General features: G+C 40.9%; 1 protein-coding gene across 2 annotated transcripts in view; it reads right to left on the bottom strand.

Annotated features, from left to right (window-relative positions):
- The window catches only part of crebbpb (CREB binding protein b), an 87,802-nt gene that overhangs the window by 49,277 nt on the left and 16,423 nt on the right, over positions 1–22,102 (bottom strand). The gene's annotated exons all lie outside the window — the stretch shown is intronic.

The following is a 22,102-nucleotide window of genomic DNA, read 5'->3' on the forward strand; positions in this document are numbered from 1 at the left end:
GCTTCCTCCCACAGTCCAAAAACATGACTGTTAGGTTGATTGGTCTGTCTAAATTGTCCTTAGGTGTGTGTGTGTGCATGATTGTTTGTCCTGTGCGTCTCTGTGTTGCCCTGCGATGGACTGGCTCTCTGTCCAGGGTGTACCCCGCCTGATTACTCGTTGACCGCTGGAGATATGCACCAGGCCCACTCAGTAAAATTGCGTCTTGTTAAGATTCCCCAAAGATAGACAAGTTAGAAAAAGCATTTTATAACCAGCCCAATATGATCTGGCAGCAGTTGGTTTTCTTAGTTTAGCATAAAACAATGTAAGTGAATTCACATACATTGTAGTGTTTTTTTATGTAGGTGAATGCAAGCCTTCCCTTCCATTACTTTATGCTAAAACAACTGGTTACAAAATGTTTTTTCTGGCTTAGCTAACTCTGGGGAATCTAACAACCCACACAAGTTTAGGGACAGAAGATCCCTATAAGAATGTTATAATAATAAAAATACAGCAATAAATAAAACGTAATACTTGTGCTTTGTAACAAAGTAACACTCTGTGGAAGTTAACTAGGTGAACTTATTCACCCTGGACAGGAAATAATTGCACATAAGAAACATAAATAAGAATAAATTTAAAAAAAGTTCCAAAACAATAATTTGTGTTCAAAGTTCAAAGGAGTGGAGCCACACAACATGAGTTCATAAATAGGGATGCACCGATCAGGTTTTTTGCTGCCGATCACCGATACCGATATCAAAGAATGCTGATCACCGATACCGATCACGTGGATTGGCCAGAAATTTTCTACAACATTATAATGAGTGCTACAAACTACATAATCTGGGAATAAAGGAAATGTAACCTAATCTAAAATGGTCTGTATTAGGGTTGTCACGGTGTGAAAATTTAAGCTCACGGTTATTGTGACCAAAATTACCACGGTTTTCGGTATTATCGCAGTATTTTTTTAAACGTGCTACATTTTCACACAATTAAATAAACCCTGTATGTCAGGAAATATTGTCCTCAGTTTGTGTCTAAATTTAGCCTAAAATGTGTTATTTTGTAATTATGTTGTTTATTTGTTTACATTTTTCCCCTTTAGTCTTTAAAATACCAATATTTGCCCATAACTTCTTATTTTGTGTCTGTTTGATGTCATCATTTTAAAAAAATATTAGATCAGATGATACTCAGTACTCAAGTAGCCTTCTAATCAGATACTTTTTTACCCTTACTTGAGTAATAAACCCTATATCAGGAAAATATTGTCCTCGGTTTGTGTCCTTACCAGTGAGCTTTGCAGATGTGGGAAAATGTCATCAGGCAGTAATCATTGTTAAATTCATAATTATTCTCGGAGAGAGACCAACTCTTACCTGCCCCTGGGAGCCCCGTAATGCATAGCGTCATTTCAACATGGGGGTGTCCACGACACGGTTTATATGCAGGTAGCGGCGCTGCGGCTGCTTTATATAGCGACTCGTTGCGTTCTCCCTCAACCCAAATCCTCGGATCACGCATTTTAGCTAAACCGCTAACGTTAACTTGCCTTGCGTTGACTGTAGAGTTGTGGGTGATGGTCACGCAGATGTGTCATGAGATCTGAAGTGCTGCTGCCTTTCACAGACACTTTTTCTGCTCGTGCTGCAAACAGGATAGCCGTCCGTCCGTCTTCTATAAACTCCCTCGGCATTGTTCAAATATCTAAAATATGCACGTAATTCCGACTTTGAGGGATAATAAATGTCCTCCTGAGCGCTGCCGTCTCCTCCTTTGACCATTATTTCAGCTTTAGCTTCAAGAAAGTTTTGTTGTAAACAAAGCGTGCATGTGCCGCCGGCAACTTCAGCCGATGATACGGTGGCTGGTAAGGGTCATCACGCCTACACCGCAGCCACGGTAAACCCACCAAGATAATATAGTTTTTTAAAAAACAAGACGGTTATTATTATTGTCAACTTTTTATTTTTTTACCGGGGTTTCCCGCTACACTGGTTACCGTGACAACCCTACCTGATCGGTTTGCTTTGATCTATTTTGAAAATTCCGATCAAAACCGATAGGGGCGCTATCGGCCGATTACGATCAAATGCCGATCCATCGGTGCATCCCTATTCATAAAGCTGGCGCAATCTGCTGGATAGGTAGCACAATATCGGCCATTTTTTTGGCCGATAGCCAATACTGTTATTGACACCAATATCAACTATATCGGACAGGCCCTAATTACGAGTAGAGGAGCAGCTGGGGGACAAAGGATAGCTAGCTGGGTTGCATCCAATGCTGCCCACCCTCCTTCCCTCATCTAAATCAGTTCCACCTCAGCACAGATGTTTGCCAACCAACCAAGAGCACTGTTAGCCAAATCTTTACTAGATTAACAAACAGCAAAAGCAAAACACTTCTTTTGAAAATGTGAGGAACTGTTAGCCCTAAGCAATGACTCACACACACCTATGGATGAAAACGGTTCACTAGGTGAGTAGTATAGAGTGTAGTTGCCTCTCCCCTGTGGTGCTGACGCATCCATTCAGCCAGCCACATGACAACAAGCCTGACACTGGCCTGTGGCCACAAGCACATACTGACACAACACCGGAGTTCCATAAAAACACATTAACAAAAACATTAAAGACTGATAATCTGTGTTCATGAGCAAAAGCTCTGCATGCAGACGGATGCGTGTGGAAAAGAGACACCTTTGCTACCTGTCCCAATGTGACTGGCTAAGGAGCCAAAATCACTTGTTTGAAGAAGAGTGGTACAGCAAATCAATAAATTAAAATACCCAAAAGATTTTATACAGCTTGCATATCTATAATGTGGTGACATAAGATGATAAATATCCAAAAATTGTTACATAATCAAATTCTATTGAATTTGGGAACAAGTCAAACCACAATCCCAATCTCAGAGCACTACACCAAAACAGTAAATCTGTGCAATTATAATCCTATTAGCCACTGATTTGGCACATTAGTTGTACATATTATTCAGAAAAAGGGCAGGGTGATATGGCCTAAAATCAATATCACGATATATTGAGGATTTCATCTTGATAACGACAAATGGGCGATAACTACCTGTATGCGCAGAAACAAAAGTTGTCCACTAGATGGGACTGTTATATGTATTATGTTGAGTCACATTTTTATGTGACTCCAGACGGTACAGCTTCTTAAAGGGACATGAAAGTTGCCAAACTACTCATATTTTTATTTTATTATTATCACATTTATTTGGAAAAAGCGATATCGAAAAGAGTCAGAAAATTTGACAACGATACATTTTCGGTTTATTGCCCAGCCCTATTCAGAAATTTAAAATCAATGAGACTGTTGGGCGATTTGAATAATTTTTACCACTGCCAATCATCAATCCATTAAATGCTGATTGGCGATATATTTGTGCAAGCAAGCAACTCTTTGAGCAACGTCACAATGCAATGATCTGTAACACAGAAGAATTCGAAACACAAAATTTTAATTTAATTTTTTTAATAAAAGCACAGCTGGAAGAAAGTTTTTGATTTTACTTTTTGTTTAATTTTGTATTTGTTGTTTGTTAGAATGAAATATAAACGGCTCATATTAAACACGGTTGAGTGTTAAAAATAAGCCTAGTCTGTTTCCCTATGGTGCTCACTGTTGTGGCATTTTATCCAAGAAATTTTGTTTCAACATACAGTAGGCTACTGGGTTCATTTCTTTTATGACTTTGAGTCACTTTCCTTTTTAAAATAATAAATAATCATTCGACAGTTAAAATTCCATTCATTTTTAATTACTATTTGGTCCAAACAAGTTGAACAGATTGCCCTAGTAACATATAAATGGTAAATGGTAAATGGCCTGTATTTGATAAAGCGCCTTCTAGAGTCCTGGAACCCCCCAAGGCGCTTTACAACACAATCAGTCATTCACCCATTCACACACACATTCACACACTGGTGGGGATGAGCTACAATGTAGCCACAGCTGCCCTGGGGCGCACTGACAGAGGCGAGGCTGCCGAGCACAGGCGCCACCGGTACCTCCGACCACCACCAGCAGGCAATGTGGGTGAAGTGTCTTGCCCAAGGACACAACGACAGCGACAGACTGAGCGGGTCTCGAACCTGCGAACTTCCGAATGCGAGGCGAGCACTTAACTCCTGTGCCACCGGGGGCGACGTATAACATATAAACTATGTAATTACAGTGATCCCTCGCCACTTCGCGGTTCGTTTATCGCGGATTCACGACTTCGCGGATTTTTTCTTTGGAGCCTTATTCAAGGGTAATTCGCCGATTCGTGGTATTTTTCACAGATTCGCGGTATTTTTCTATGCGAAATATCAAGAAAATCCTGTTTTTTTTTCATCAATTTCATCATAAAATGCACTTTTTGTAATAAACAATAAAAAAACAAGTAAAAATACAGTACTATGTAAAGGGAGGGTTTTAAAAGTCTGAATACTGAATACGTACCTGTTAAATAAATACTGTAAATATGGTGTCCCTACTTCGCGGATTTTCACCTATCGCGGCCAGGTCTGGAACGCATCTACCGCGATAAACGAGGGATCACCTGTACACAATTTCACTTAAATCGGGAACATTTCACCTGCTGCAGCCCAAACGCACATTCCTTCTGCACTGTGTAAACTTTTGCCTCAGATAGACTCATGGATGTTTAACTGCTGTCCTGGATGAATCCACGCTCTGCTGACACACTCGAAGCAGGTGCTGAATAACGAGCGCTACTTAAGCCAAAGTTTTACAATTAGGAAACATTTCTTCAAATGAATTACCCAAAAGTCTTCCAGACTCTCCCAAAGATAGAAGGGTTTCCACTTTCCACTGCCCTCTTGTGCACAATGTCAAGTAGAGGTGTGAATCTTCACTTGTCTCCCGATTCAATTCGATTACGCTTATTGGTGCAACAATTCAATTCGATTCGATATCCTGATGCATCACAATTATTTCATATTGATTTGTTTTCATCGATAAATAGAAGACGTCAGATAATTGTTTTTTATTTATTTTTATCAAAAACGTAATTGACACAACCTGCCATCCCTGAAAAGCTCTCCATTCACAACAGGTTAGGACAAAACATTTTAAACTTTTAAGAAGATTTAACAAAGTAAAACAATCTGTTTCGTCGTTCAACACCACGCCTCAGGCTGAGAAAAACATGCTTTGCAAAAACTCACAAAATCTAAAAAAGTACTGAAAACCTACAAGACACATAATGTAATAATAAAATCCATAATGGGTTCATATATGAGTGTTCAATGTCTCCGAGCAGCTTTTGAGTTAAATATTTATGCCACAGTTCAAGGGTATCAGAAATAACACCAAATGAAATGTTTGACTTAGTTTGTTATTTTATTTGAACCCAGTGGTTCATTTCTGAAATTTTGGAGAATGAATCAAGTTCTGTTTGATGCAGAAAATAATAAAACATAAAACTAATTCTAAACTTCCAATAATATTTAAGATGTGCGTTTTATTCTTTCTGATAATAACACCATCAGAAGGCTGTGGACTGGATTAGGATTAAATTACCCAGCTGATGGATCTATTTCACTAACCAGCTAACTACAAACCTTTCCACTAACCTGTCCTGTGTGACCCTCACCATGTGACCCTCATGTCCATGCTGTCTCTGAGGAGCAGATAGGAGACAAGTCTCCTGTAACCTAAAATGAACCAAAGCTTCCTCCCAGTTTCTCTTTAAGCTGAATTTAACATCGGTTTATCATCAGGAAACAAAAGAATAAAGTGGAACAAGAACTTCTTCTCCGTGTTCTACGCTGCAGCCGCCGTCACTGACCCCGCCCCCTCCCCAAGACCGGATATCCCGGCATCACAACACTCGGTCTGACTGAGCGCTTTGAGGAGAAATAATAACTAAATTATGAAAATAATAGCGTGTCTGGAGCATCGGTTTGGAGGAGCGTCCGCCGATCCTCTCTCCCTCTCAGTTGCTGTGCGAGCGCGCGGAGCGCGCCGCGTGACAACCCACTCAATTAACATAATTCACGGCCCAAATCCAACAGAACTGGTCGGTTCCGGTTTGGTCTCAGGTTACAACTCTAGCGCTCAGCCCTGCAGTACCACATTAAGGCGGAACCACTTGGTAGATGTGGAGGACGCTCACTCTGACAGATTTGGAATGCTGTGCTGGTGCCACCGTTTAAAAAACAAAACTACATTCCACTATAATCGATTATGGCGTACTCTTCTACGATGCAAAATCGTTTCTGTCTGCATCCCGATGCATCGATTATTTGATTATTTTCCTCAGCTCTAATGTCAAGTGTATCACAGACGCCCTACGAGCTCCTGTTCACCGAACCACTTGCGCATACTATCAGCAGTGAGTTGCGGAGAAAGTGTAAGAAATTGCTCAGATGCGCTGATGAAGATCTTTTCTTGTTTGTTACCTCCGCAATGTTCTCTTTGCGTAACATGTAAAATATCAAACATTAACAAAATTACTCACGGCCAAACAACTAAACAAATCGCCTCTTGTAAAAACAACCTTAACAGCTCAGGCCATCATCGAAGGTCCAATAATTAGTTCCATCACCCAACCCTTATAGCCAACCTCCCTGGACGTGGCTGCAGGAGGAAAATTGATGACAAATCAAAGAGACATTTAATCTGAATGGTAACAAAAGAGCCCAGAAAAACTTTTAAAGAGATCCAAGATGAACTTCAAGCTCAAGGAACATCAATGTCATGTCACACCATCAGTCGTTGTCTGAGCCAAGTTTGACTAAGGAGGACACCATTGTTGAAAATAAATCATAAAAACGCATAAAAACACCAGGCTGGCGCAGGGCAGGGTGGTTAGAGCTAGGGATGAGCCACAGATAAAGCATTTTTGACGAAACCGGCATGAAATGAGTAAAACTCGTAAATATCTGTAATCGTGCTGAAGAAAATCCTCATTGGGTAACTGACTGCCTTCACGCTCTGTGATTGGCCGGTCACATGGAGCGCCCACCCCTTCCTACTACGGATGCAACAATACCACTTTTTTCCAAACCGATACGATACCGACACTTGGATCTGAGTACTCGCCGATGCCGATTACCACTACCGATACTTTGACCAAACAAAAAAATGCAATGATTTCGAATACAGATTTTATTTTCTTCGCTGCTTTCAAAAGGAAAAGACTGTGAGGTGGATAAAAAGTAAAATATATGAATGGAGATCATCACAAAACTAAAATATTAGGTGAACAGAAATGACAAGTTACAGTGAAGCCATTTTCAAGCAATTGCATTGGTATCGGTTCCTGGTATCGGTTAACTTTTACGATACCGATACCAATATAAGTATCTTATCGTTGCCGATACCGATACCAGTATCGTATTTGTGCATTCCTACTCCCTACACACAAAACTCTGCTCCGGCCCACGCACACACACAGACAGTAACAGATCTCTCTGTGCTTGCTTCACTGTTGCTCACGTTTCTTCGGTACTCCCTAGGTTTTCTTCAGCTCGCCTCTTTTTCGGTTGAATATTTAAAGTTACTTATTTCGTAACGTACGTGGTGCATTTTTCAAGACAGAGCTGAAAACGGCTTGTGCTGCGTCGGTCACTGCCTCCGCTCCTGTCGGGTTGTTTAAAATGATTTTAACTCCCCCACCCCTCTGTCTCTCTCTCCCTCTCTCCATCTCTCTTTCTCACACACATACACACACACACACATCAACACTGTTTTGTTTAACTTTGTCTGGGAAAAATGCCAACAACGTTAGGAAAAAATCAGTTTAATCAAATTAAAATAAAATAAAAAGTTGTGTCTGGTTCTAGTATTTCATTTTTCCTAGTTCCTACTGCATGCATTCAGATGTATTAATTCATGCACTTAAATATTAATGTTCTGATTTTATTGAAATAATTGTTCTGTAATAGTTCCTTTACTATTGTGATAAAAAATATTTAATCTCAATTCTGAGGCTGCTCTGTAAATAGTTTTCAAATAAACAATACACATAGCAACTTCTGATCAATCCATATCAACTTCAGATTTAAAATAATGTATTGATGTAAACCACACCCACTAATTTCCAAATAATAAATAAGAGGTGCATTCATCTGTGTATCTCCTTTGATCCGCATTAGTGATGTTTTCAGCACCAGAACAATGAAGCTAAGAAACAGATTTCTGAGTTTGTTAGTAATTTTATTTATTAGGCGCATCTGACCTGTTCTATTTTCCTCTGAAATGAGATCAAATCAGTGCTCTATGGGTTGTCTCCTCTCTGCACTAGAAAATTTTACTTTATTATAATGTTCACTGTAATGCATCTTGATGTTCTTAACAAATAAATTAAATCAAAGATATTGGTCAATAATGCCAAATATGTAAATTTGTGTTTCAGTCAGTTTTACACCGACTTAAAAAAAACTTCATTAAGTCTACTAAGCAGGGGTGTAGAACGTGTTTAATAGGGCCAGCCCAGTAATGATCTTGGACCAACATACGGGGGCAGAAAGTCAAATAAAGGGGGGCAAAAGGAGATGTTTTTCCAGACGCCAAGAAAAATTAATGTATTCACCTTTAATACTAGTTATTAAAATGCAGCAGTTGCTGGATTAGTGCAGTTCTAAGCGGAGTGCATCAAATAAGACAATATTAACATAAAGGTGAAACATTGTGTCATCATTACTGTTTATTGTTTTATCAATACCTACCTTAGCTTTGGGTGTTGTTACCTTATGGATTGTTAACATTTTACACAAATTTTCTGGATATGTAATAGTTGCATTTGTCTCTCTGGGGATCCAGGTAGAAGTTGGCTAAAGATGGAGGTTGTACTCAAAATTTGTAATGAATTCTATGTTTCACATAGTTTAAATAACTGTAATTTGGAATATTGTAACTTTTTTCAAAACACTGCTATAATTGTAAATATTTGGAATGCATTTTCTGATTCAGTATGCATTTTTTTATATTTTGAAAATGTTTAGACAAACAGGATGCCTCAACCAGCACGGAGCCAGTTGAGGAAAGCAGCCAGAAGGATGTGCCACTTTAATTGTATATTTTTTTTCTTGTGTGTTCATTTAAATGAGTTTGTCATATGGTTTATGAAACAAAAAAATATAAGTGTTTTAAAATAAAAACTATGGTTCAGTCTGGTAGTTGTTCATTTCAACATGTTGGTAAGTCTGATTGTTTTTAAACAAAACATTTGATTGGTTACTGCAGGGAGGTTTAAACAATGGTTTGATAAACTAAAAAAGAAATATTGGCCTAATGTATTAGTGGGAATTGAAAATTTGCTTGTTGATCAATCCTGTACACAAAGTTTTAATAAGGAAAAGTACTGTTCCTCTTAGTAATAATAAAGTAGATTTTTAATGTGCAGTGCTAAGTTATTAGAGTTTTAGGTAATTTTATATTCAAACCTGTATAAATGTGCATGTCTCAATGGAAAATTAAATGTAAATACATAATTTTAGCAAGTAAATGGGGCAAAAAAAAAACACTATTTTCTTAATGACCCTTTGCACGTGACGTCACGCCACTCATGTGACCGCCCCCTTCGCCATGATGGACGGCAAAAATACCGTTTACACCCGTAGAAACTCCAGTGAAGCTAGTCAAAACAAGCCAGTTTGTAGCTTTTTATTGCTTTTATTTAGGTGATTTGACAATAAAATGGTTTTAGCTTGCTGCGTGGTTAGCTGCACTAAGAGACAAGGACATAAACTCAACTCGTTTTTTCTTTTTAATAACTTTGATGGAGACGGAGGATGGAGACGAACTGCAGCAATCAATCAAGCGGACTAGCAGCCTTCAGATTTGCAGCGAACATGTTTTTACTGGGTAAGATTAACGTTAATTTATTTCACGAGGAAGACAGGGACAGGGATTAATGTGATGTGTTTATACAAGTTATTGATAATCCTGATGGATGGGTATTTCATACCATACCATACCACCTTTATTTATGTAGCACTTTAAAAACACAGCCATACGGCTGACCAAAGTGCTGAACAGTCGCACAATAACAGATATAGAAAACATAAAACAGTACTATGAAACACAACCAACGATAAAAAAAGACAAGCCAATAAAAAAGTACCAATAAAAACCTTACAATTGTAACGTGAGGAAATATGGGTTTTCTGTGCCAAAGGTTTCATTTGACTCGGCTGGGTCAAAGCTGGGTCGCTGAGAACTTTCACCCACAGATTAAGACCTGAACGCCAGCGAGTCTGGGAGAAACCATAACATCTGCCACCTGCAGTGCCTGAAGATGTTGTTCTCATGGAAAAGCTAGTCATAACATAACAAAGTCTTAGACTTCCTTTTCTTTATTTTGAATGTTAAATAATCGTTTGATCACTTTGCTCATTATAAATGTGTTTTAATCAAATGAATGATTATTATGCTTTGGGTAATCATAATAACTAATGAATCAATGCTTAATTAAATAATGTTTGAAGATGTTATAATGACCTTCACACACACACTCTCTCACAGTAAACTCCAAAACACATTTGCTCTGACGCACAAGTTTTGCTTTGAGAAGAGAAAGGCTTTTGGTAAGTTTTCAGTTCATGATTCAGTTCGTGTTGACAACGAAAGAGAGAGAGGACGTGTGAACAACGCCAACGGGGAACGGGGCTGCGGCTCCTTTCTCCCCCCCTCACGCTGTTCCTGCCAAGCCAGACAGGATAGCTGAATTACAACCGCTAACGCAGACTCGTCCCGAGTCTTTTGATTTCTGAGTAATTAAACTTAAGAAAGCGCATCTGCAAACGCTTTATCATCAACGTGTACCGAGGGCAACTCTGGACCGGGTCGCAGCACACCTTCATCTTCTCTGCCAGCCAAGGTGTCACCTGGATGAAACATCCTCCTCCTTTGACGTCCCGGATCTAAGAGAGGGTCCGAATATGGTGAGGCAGTCCACGAGAGATAGCGTTTGATGCATCTTTCCCAACAAAACCTAAGTTTATTCAAACATCACTTTTCACTCAGACACCTGTTTCTTCCTGAAGCAAAATCAGATGCACACACGCATTCATCTCACCTCATTTTCAATTTTCACACATTCAACACAAGGTCTATTGGAGCAAGTTAAAAATATCAACTGTTAAAGATTGTTCAACAAAGTTGCCAATGTTGATTGTTGTTTCCTATGCTTGTCATTTCAAAATCATTAGTTTAATTCAGGGTTTCCCTTACATAGGCGTAGCCGTGGCGAGCCGCCACGGCTGAAATCCCACCGCCACGCCTACAAATCCCCAAGTGATGTTTTTTTTTTTTTTTGCGCCGTTTCCCGAAGAAGCAGCGGGAACTACTGTGTTGTTGCTTGTGATCACAGCCGGCAGGTAGCAAGGAGGAGGAGGCAGGGCAGGGTGGTTACAGCTATGAGCGTACGGATAAAGCATTTTTGACGAATACGAGCAAGAAACGAGTGTAAAACTCGAAAATATCTGTAATCGTGCTGAATGAAATCCTCATTGGGTAACTGACTGTCTTCACGCTCTGTGATTGGCCAGTCAGATAGAGCGCCCGCCCCTCCCTACACACAAAACTGCAGCCGGGAGCTCAGTCAGCTCGGCCCAGACATCAACGCACACACACAGACAGTAAGCCGGGCGGACACTGTGCGACTTTTTCACTTTTTTGAGCAGATTTTTCACTCGTGCGAGAATCCACAAGATCGGGGCGAGTTTTGCGCTGAGCGTCGTGTAGTGTACCGGGGGTTACGAGAGGCGATTAACACCACGTGACCAGCTACCGATCAGCAATCGTGAGCTCGCACGGACTTCTGGAGTGTTTAATATTTATCTCGTTCCTCATGAGGGTTGAAGCGGCGCAGCGAGCAGCTGTGACCCAAAAAGTATCAGAACCGCTCACGGCGCATTCGCAATCCTGCATCAACTCCGCTCACCCGCTATTTCCCCAATAACACACGTTCGTTTTTATTTCTACACGTTTTTTTACTCACAATGATTGTCAAGAAAGTGTGTTTGTCGTGATCATGTCAAATTAAACTGATCACAAAACACAGATTTACTTTATTTCGTTTCCTCATCCAACCCCCATAAATCCCCGTGTGTCCCCCTGCAGCACTCCTGAAGGACAACAGGCAAAACAAGACAAAAAAGTCTGACGTGTTGAGTAAAAACTGCTATTTTTAGCATATTTTAGGTCCGACGTGTTGCTACCAGACGTACAGTGAGCACATGGCTCGTGAGATCTACCCTGCGCTGAAGTCGTAGTTTGAGCTGAAGCTGTGTTACGAGTGAAAAAGTCGCACAGTGTCCGTCCAGCTTATTATAATGTTCACTGTAATGCATCTTGATGTTCTTAACAAATAAATTAAATCAAAAATATTGGTCAATAATGCCAAATATGTAAATTTGTGTTTCAGTCATTTTTATACTGGCTTAAAAATACTTCATTAAGTCTACTAAGCAGGGGTGTAGAACGTGTTTAACAGGACCAGCCCAGTAATGATCTTGGACCAAAATAAAGGGGGCAGAAAGTCAAATAAAGGGGGCAAAAGAAGATGTTTTTCCAGACGCCAAGAAAAATTAAATGCCAAATCCACCCTGCAAAGTGTGTCACTGAGAGTCTAAAACAGAAATTATTCTTGTGCAAATATTGGTGTACTCACCTTTAATACTAGTTATTACACTGCAGCAGTCGCTGGATTGGTGCAGTTCAAAGTGGAGTGCATCAAATAAAACAATATTAACATAAAGGTGAGACATGTCATAATCCCCCCCCCCCCCCCCCCCCGCCAACACCACCTCCACCACAGCTGGAAAAATTCCTAGGGGAAACACTGTAATTTGAAGAATTAAATCTTTTAACTTTCAAACTTGTCTCTTCATTGAACTGAAACACAGACCCACGGATATTATCGACAGTTTATCGATGAAAACAACCTTTGAGTCTTCTTAAAACTATAAAATTTGGTTATTAATTTATTAAAATTAATATCTCAAATTAATATGTAGAATGGTTCCTCTTTCATAAAAGAGCATAAACCATTACCCTACACAATGGATGATAAAATAAGAGTAGTAAAAACCAAACTAACAGCTAACTATTAAAAGCAAGGGTAGAATAGCGTCTTTAGTCTAGACTTAAAATCTTCCAAGGTGGATGCCAGTCGAACTGTGACTGGAAGTTCATTCCACAGTTTAGGACCCGCGACAGAGAAAGCTCTTTGTCCGCATGATTTGTAACACGCTTTCGGGACCTCGAGGAGCAACAGGCTGGAGGACCTGAGTGTGCGACCAGGAGTATAAATTGAAAGAAGATCAGATAAGTACACAGGGGCAAGACCATGGAGGAATTTGAAAACAAAAAGTAGCATTATATATTGGACCCTGAAAGTGATGGGCAACCAATGAAGGGATTTGAGAACTGGTGTTATTTCACCACGGAGGCTGCGCGCTGTCCACTGTAGTGTAACGCGAGACAATTATTAACAATATTAAAGCTCTGATGTATGATTACGTGTGTTAAAATTGCATTATTTATTTATATGAGCCTCCGCGTTCAGAGATCTTCTCATTCCGGTGAGAGAGCAGCAGCTGAACCCGGTAACACTGGTAGGGATCCGGACTTTTTAAAAATCAGCTTTGGTGTAAAGTGAAACGCTGCTCACAACATAAAGTTATAAATCCAGAGGGTGAATTTAGGCAAAGTCAGCAACATGTTTACATCGGTGAACAGCTGCAGAGAGAACGTAAGCTAACGTTGGTAAGCTAGTTAACATACCGCTCTCTATGAGTCCCCGCTAGATGCGCTACTTCTTCTGATAACTGAACTGGGCATGAACTAGTTGAAGGAATGCTGGAGGAGTTTTGTTTTTGTTTTGATCGCAAAAACAATTTCAGGCTATACTTTTCCCTTTGTTTAGTAATCGTCTCTGTCACTGTTTACATGTTTTTGCCATCCACCATGGTGGACCTACGTGATTAGGTGACATCGGTGCAAAAGGTCAATACCGCTTGTCAATACCGCTTGTTACGTTCCATGGATTTCACATATAATGTCCGTGAATTTAAAAGAAGCGTTTTGATACCAAGAAAGTGCAAATATTTGAACAGGGGGAAACGTAATTTTAGGTTTTGTGTCCAGGACTATAAATGCGCATCACGAAAGTGACGTAATCGAACCAGACTGGTAAAAACAGGAGGGAAAAGGGCTGCAAGGGTATAGCGAACTTATAATTGCTCATTCAGGTGGAAAAAAACACCATGAATCTGGCCATGTGGTAAGTAGCACCTACGCTATGGGAGAAGATATTATTTGGTGACGTGATATATGCTACGTGCTGATTTCCGATGTCTAGTCATGCTAATTACGATCCTTTACAAGCTGATAAATGTCCAAGTACTTGAATGGCGTGGTCAAAACACCCATCATTCGTTTTCATTTAAATATAAGTACAACATATGTGTGATCCAGGGTTTAAGGTATAGCAGATTAGAAAATAGCATTTTTAGCCCCGTTGACTTGCATTCATTTTGTGTTATTCCGGAACCCTATGTTTAGCGTGCCTAGGCATGCCAATAGCTGGATTTTCTACCCCCTTGACGGACCTTAAGCATGGATAGGCTGGCATTAGCATCGGGAGGCTAGCCATTAGCATGTCTCGGAGAGTCACTAGTCAGCTAGTGGCCAGCCTAGGCACGCTAATGGCTAGCCTCTCCGATACTAACACCAGCCTATCCATGCTAATGGTCCATCAAGGGGGTAGGAAATCCTGCTAGTGGCCAGCCTAGGCACGCTAATGGCTAGCCTCTCCAATGCTAACACCAGCCCGTCCAGGCTACCGCTAGCCTATCCATGCTAATAGACAGCAGAGGGAGTGTGTGAACCAGTCAATGACCAGCTGAAGGCTGCTAGTCCCTAGCGTATCTAGTAGTAATGCCGGTAAAGGTGCGCTTTCTCAGTAAGCAGCGCCAGCTTATCATTAATCAGGTTGGTAGTTTGCTTCAGAATTTATATAGCCTCCTGCTGCTGGGCAGTAGTCTTAATTTTGGCCCCCATACCGCCCCATAGGTTCAGGGTCCTGTGCCCATAGACATAGATCCCGCATGACCGCTACTGGTTTTGGGCGACGACGTCTTGGATTGTTTGTTGCATCTGTAATCAGGTTTAGATATCAAGTAGATGATTATAGCTGAATGTATAATGCTCCACCTGTGTGACTAAAAGTGTGAGGCTTGTTTTTAGTTCTGATAGCTTTACAGCTGGACAGATATGATTAAATAGATATCATGAGGCTGAAGGTAGTCTCTGGGCATCCCGGGAGGTCGCAGCCAGGCTCTCTTCAGTAGTTCTGGATGTAGTTCAGCACTTTTCTTGTTGAAATGAAATACCATATTATGTTTATTATATATTGGTGTTTATAGTACACACTTGTGGTTCTCAGCTGACATCAGTGGCCCCCGATGCTGTGAAAAGTCTGGGACACCCAGATATGATCCTTACTATGGTGATTAAAAGAAATGAACTATTGAGAATCACATTAAGACAAGATATGTGGGGAAAATTATCGCACTCTGCCTTGTGACTGATAAAAGGTTATGTACATTTATGGACCCTCATGGCTTTATGATATATTTACTCCTTGAAGGAAAACTAGGAAGCTAAATAAACGCCATCTCTAACTCTGTCTGATACAGGCCAGTTGTAATCCTAATAAATCAGCTGCATGAAGCCTTCTGTTTTAAAGACACTTCACACTTCTTCCCCACATATTTTGTGGGGAAAGCTTCAAACCAAAGTCAACAAATTAACTCATTCACTGCCATTGATGACTAAAGTAGTCATTTTAGATCCAACCGTTCACTGCCAATAACGACTAAAGTCGACATTTGCATTTTTTTACAGTTTGAGCATCGGAACGAGCCCCCGCGCTGAGAAAACAAACATCTCAGCCCTGAAGCCGATCTTCTTCCGCATACGTCACAGATCACATCATCAGGAAGCAACACATCCATGTGTTTGGAGATCGTTTTGGGCCGTTCCTGTAAAAAAAAGTGAGGCACGAACCGGAAAAGCGTCTGCCGATCAGAATTCGACAACGGATTATGAAAGAACGGATAACGCTCGAAACACGCGGCTTCTTCCTGATGTAAGAGGTGAGTCTCCTCGTTGTTTTGGTTGTTTTGGCATCGACATCATGCTAGCGCGCAATGTTCTGTGACTCTTACAAAAACAGTAAAAACGTGAGAAACGCTGGCAGCGAAGGCCATTAGTGATCAGGAAACGGCTGGCAGTGAATGGGTTAATAGATTAGAGTCTATACAATATTGTACAAAAGGTGTCAATGCTACTTCTTAACTAATTTTGTGTTATTCCTACTCTCCTCTTATCTTTTTCCTTAATAAGACAGTTTGTTCAGAATGCAGCAGCGAGATTGTTGGTTGGCAAAAGAAAGTACGATCAGGTGACACCTGTTGTGGCAGCTCTTCACTGGTTGCCTTTAGTTTTTTGACTTTTTGTTTAAAACTCCTTTTAATAGATTTTAAGCCTCAGAATGGTCTGGCTCCAGAATATTTAGTAGAGTTGTTGTCGTCGTCTTCCTCCGCTTATCCGGGTCCGGGTCGCGGGGGCAGCATCCCAACTAGGGAGCTCCAGACCATCCTGTCCCCAGCCACCTCCACCAGTTCCTCCGGCAGAACAGCTCCCACAGATATAGCAGCATATAATTTGGAAGCCACAACAATCCATTCAACAGTTTCTATAGGAAAGGATGTACGCTTACCGTACACTCCTTTGGGTGAAGAGAAGCTAAATTCTTTGCATTCTCGATTTTATGATCTCCAGCTTCTCATTATAGATGAAATATCAATAATAGATCACAACCTATTATCTTATGTTCACGGTAGATTGCGGCAGATTAAACAAACGGGGAATTTTTCACCTTATGGGAACATCAGTGTTGTGGCTGTTGGAGATCTTTTCCAGCTACCTCCTGTTAAAGGGAAACCACTCTATTCTGATGGTATAGGTCGCAGCATATGGTCTGATCTATTTAAGGTTGTTGAATTAACAGAGATAGTTAGACAAAAAGATGCAGTGTTTTCCCAGCTGTTAAATAGGATTAGGACTCATTCCAAAGGTCAACCACTGTTGCCTGAAGATTTACAGATTCTAAAAGCTTGTGAAACTGGTGAGCTCAGCCTTGCACATATTTGCGACGAATAAACAAGTAAATGAGCACAATATTATTCAGTTATGTCAGACTTGTCCTGATTATATATCGTTTAAAGCCAAAGATTACGTTAATGATAAAAAACTGAAGTTGTTGGAAGGTAATCATGCCAGAGCCTCTAACACAAATTTGGCTGAAGAGTTGTTGTTGGGTAAGGGTGCGCATGTGATGTAGTGCAAAAATGTGGATGTTGCCGATGGTTTGGTAAACGGGGTCTGTGGTATTGTGACGGAGATTATAATGCAGGAAAATGACACCTTTCCTAAAAAGGTTTATGTTCAATTTGATGACCATCGTGTAGGCTTGCAGAGGAGGAAAACCTCCCAGTCTCTCATCAAATTTAGCTGGTTCCACACCTATTGAACCAGAAGAGGAAAGAGCCACTGTTAAAGGTGGATTACAACGACAATTTCCTCTCAAACTGGCATGGGCATGTACTGTCCACAAAGTACAGGGCTTGACTGCTAACACAGCTGTGGTCAGCCTCAGTAAAATATTTGCATCAAGTGTATGTTGCCCGCAGCCGTGTGACAACTCTTTCTGGACTCACGATTCAGAAGTTTGATGCAAAAATAATCTACTGTAAAGATGACATCACGGTTGCTGTCAGTAGTATGGCACCCCTTATGAGTGGACATACACAGTGGGACAGATTTAACACATCTGTCATTACTGCCTTTTTAATGGATGTCCAAAGTTTGAATAGACATGTTAAAGACTTAGCTTTCTGCACACAGCATTTGCAACCTAATTGTATTGCTGTTACGGAAACATGGCTGACTACAGCCTGTTCAAATGCGGTAAAGATTGATGGGTACAGTTTTTACAACTGTCCGCAACATTTATCGTATACTAGTAATCAAGCGGCATTGGCGGCGTTGCAAGACCCACAACGTGGTGGTGTTGGCATCTGTACTGCACACAGAGTGGCCTTTGAACTTTTAAAGCTTCAAGACATGAACTTGGAGTGTTTAAATTACAAATTTGTTAGTTTAAACCTAATAATGGTTGTAATTTATTGCCCCCCTTTGTATCCTCTGTCGGTATTCCAAGCAAATTTTGTAAAGTTCTGGGGGGTCCCTTACAGCCACGGCTGAAATACCACTGCCACGCCTACAAGATCCCAAGTTTTGTTTTGTTTTTTGCGCCGTTTCCCGAAGAAGCAGCGGGAACTACTATGTTGTCGCTTGTGATCACAGCCGGCAGGCAGCAAGGAGGAGCAGGCAGGGCAAGGTGAAGTTACAGCATAAGTTACTGAGTTTAAAGTTAGAAAGGTAGCAGTGGATATAATGCTTTTTGGAGAATGTTACTGTGGCCGTGCGTTTGTTTCAATAGCATCAATGAGTGTTGACGATCTTGACAGGGTTTCCTCCAGTGCTTATTAGGCCAGGTTTTCCTCCCCCCACCAGGCTAAGCATCACTTATTCATGTAAAATGTGTTTATTTTTTCATGTCTGACTTTAACCGCATCTATATATATATATGAAATAGAGGCAGTTGTTATGCCAACATATTTTAGTGACCATCAGGGAATTTTTTGTGGATTTAAACAATTGTGGTTTAGTTTCTGATGATCGGGTCATCATGTATGTCGTAAAATGGTTGTAGCCCTTTGTAGTGATAATAGTGATGTGTCATTTGAAATGGCTGTAGTGATTTTTATAGGTAATATGGGCATCATGTGTGGTGTAAAATGGCTGTAGTTATTTTTAAATAATCAATATTATGTGCTTTTTACAGTGTATATATAGTTGCTGTATATTGTATTCATATGCCTTATACATACATGCACCATATTTCTGAAATGTACAAAAAAAATGTTTAAGGTTTCGTTACCTGCTATAAGACAGCATTGAATAACATACCAGCTTAGACAATAGAACGTAATGTACATAAATATATTTGAATACAATTTGAATAGAAATTGGACAATCAGTCAGTAAATCTTTTTCACAACTAATGAAGTGTAGTGGTCAAAGCTTCAGCGGCTTACTGTGATGCTGTTCTTAATGCAGGGTTTGCTTTACCTGGTCATATTGTACAAAAAAAGCAAAGGCAATAATAGTACAGGTACTCCCACTTGATGGGACGGGGTTCGACTCCCTGTGTTGCCCTGCTGATAGTGCAGACTACTTTATCAAGTATGATTTTACAAGAAGACAAACCTTATACTATTTAAATATGTCTTTACACATAAAATTCCAAATAGCCTGTCAGTCATATATAATTTAGGTAAAACCTGAAGAAGAAGAAAATATCATGTCTATAACGCCCCTCAAGATAAAAATCACGAGGCGCTTCACAAAAACAAAAAATATAAAAAAGAATTTAGAAAATGGTTAAAAATTATATTTAAAATGAGCAAAAAATAGACAACTGAGATTAAAAAAAAGTTAAGAAAGAGAGAGAGTGAATAGGAAAGAGGGAAATCAGTGGATCCTGAGGAAGGTGGAATAGGTGGGGAGAGCAGAATAAAGAGAGAGGGGTTGAAGAAGGCAATACAAAAGCCAGCTTGAACAAGTGAGTTTTCAGCTGTTTTATAAAGGAGTCCACTGAGTCCACTGATCTCAAGCTCAGGGGGAGAGAGTTCCAGAGTCTGGGGGCCACAGCAGCAAATGATCTGTCACCTTTGGTCTTTAGCCTGGTGCTGCACAACCAGTAGGCTTTGATCACTGGACCTCAGGGACCTGCTGGGGGTGTAGTGGCTAAGAATATCACCAATGTAAGATGGTGGTTGTCCATGAAATGGCCCTATTGACCAGAACCAGGATCTTGAAATGAACCCTGAAGTTGACTGGCAGCCAGTGAAGCTGGAGGAGAAGCGGGGTGATGTGGGTGTGTTTGGAGGACTTGGTCAGAAGCCGAGCACAGGCATTCTGAACCACCTGTAGACGGTTCAGGGAGGTTCTGCTCAGACACGTGAAAAGAGAGTTACAGTAGTCTAAGCGTGAGGAGATGAAGGTGTAGAGAACAGTCTTAAGTTCAGAACGGGACAGAATGGGACTCAGCTTAGCAATGTTCCTGAGATGGAAGAAGGAAGAGCGAACAAGAGAACTGACATGAGAATCCAGGGTGAGAGCTGGGTCAAAGGTCATGCCAAGATTCCTGACAGGTTTGGTGTGAGAAGCAAGTAGACCAAGAGAGTCTCTGACTTTGGGAACCAGCTTGTCTGGGGCACAGATGAGGATTTCAGTCTTATCTTCATTCAGCTGTAGAAAGCTCCCAGCCATCCTGGTTTTGATAGAGTCTAAGCAGGTGTGCAACAGCTGCAGCTTAGACATCTCATGGGGCTTAAAGGAGATGTACAGTTGGATGTCATCTGCATAAAGATGGTAGGAGATTCCTTTGAAGAAGCTCAGGATGTGCTGAAGAGGAAGCAGATAGAGGAGGAAGAGCAGAGGTCCCAGCACAGAACCTTGTGGGACACCATGGGTAAAGGAGGTGGTGGAGGACCTAAACTTGGAGACGGCCACAGAAAAGGAACGCTCAGAAAGATAAGAGGAGAACCACTCCAGAGCAGTTCCTGATAGGCCTATCCAGTCTCTCAATCTCTCCAGTAGCAGGTGATGGTCAACAGTGTCAAAGGCTGCAGTCAGGTCCAGCAGGACCAGAACAGAACAGTCCACTGCATCACTGTGAGTCAGAAGGTCATTAGAGACCCTAAGAAGAGCTGTTTCAGTAGAATGAGCTCTACGAAAACCTGACTGTAAGCAATCATAGATTTTATGTTCATCAAGAGCAGCTGTGAGTTGTTTAGCCACAACCTTTTCCAAGATCTTGGAGATGAACGGAAGTTTAGAGATGGGTCTGAAGCTGCTATGGAGAGAGGGGTCAAGACTCGTTTTTTTAAGAAGCGGGTGGATTACAGCGTTCTTAAGTAAGAAGGGACCTGACCAGAAACCAGAGAAGCATTAATTATAGAGAGCACGCTGGGACCGATGGACTGAAAAGCACTTTTAAACAAAGATGAGGGTAAGATGTCGAGGGGGCATGCACAGGTCTTCATAGAGTTAACTAGTTTGGTTAACTCAGGCAAAGAAACAGGAGCAAAGCTATCTAGGATGAAGGGCCTGGTTGGAGTCGGGAGAGGCGGCGATAAGGCTGAAGGAGAGATGCTAGATCTAACCTTATTGACTTTGTCCACAAAGAAAGACAGAAAGTTCTCACAGTCTGCAACAGAGTGGACGGAGGCTGTAGGAGAGGCAGAAGAGACGATGCTGCTGATGGTGTTAAACAGCACTTTGGGGTTCCCTTTGCTCTGGGACACCAGGTTGGCAATATAGGAAACCCTGGCATCTCTGACTGCAGAGTTTAAGGATGTCAGAAGATCCTTTAGGTGCAGCAGATGGACGTGGAGATGGGTTTTCTTCCACAAGCGCTTAATTTTTCTGCATTGGCGCTTTAGGCTGCGAAGGCTGTCATTAAACCAGTAGGGCTGGGGGTAAAAGATTATTTTTAAAACGATTATTCTGACGATTATTTTATCGAATAGTCGACTATTCTAATGACTATTTAGACGATTAATCTAGTGATTATTTTTTATTGCACAATTAATTAAAACAAGAAAATCTAAAATGAATTCCTCCAAAAAATTGATACTGTAGGAGAATAAACACTACAGGCCTTCCTTTTTGTATAACACTGCTTTTATTGTGTTGCGGTTGGTTATGTTCTGGTGACATGTAGAACTAGGGAGAGCAGGCTGCTGCCTGGGAGGTGGTTGGAGATAGAGTGTCTCCATGCTGCTTTGTTTTGGTCACTTATGTGCGTGAGGCAAGTGATGATATTAGGGCTGCAAACAACGAATCGATAAATTGATGAAAATCGATTACTAAAAGCGTTGGCAACGAATTGCGTCATCGATTCGTTGTGTCGCACAACTCTTGTGCCT

The sequence above is a fragment of the Nothobranchius furzeri genome, chromosome 12 (assembly GCF_043380555.1).
Source record: "Nothobranchius furzeri strain GRZ-AD chromosome 12, NfurGRZ-RIMD1, whole genome shotgun sequence".
Taxonomy (NCBI): Eukaryota; Metazoa; Chordata; class Actinopteri; order Cyprinodontiformes; family Nothobranchiidae; genus Nothobranchius; species Nothobranchius furzeri.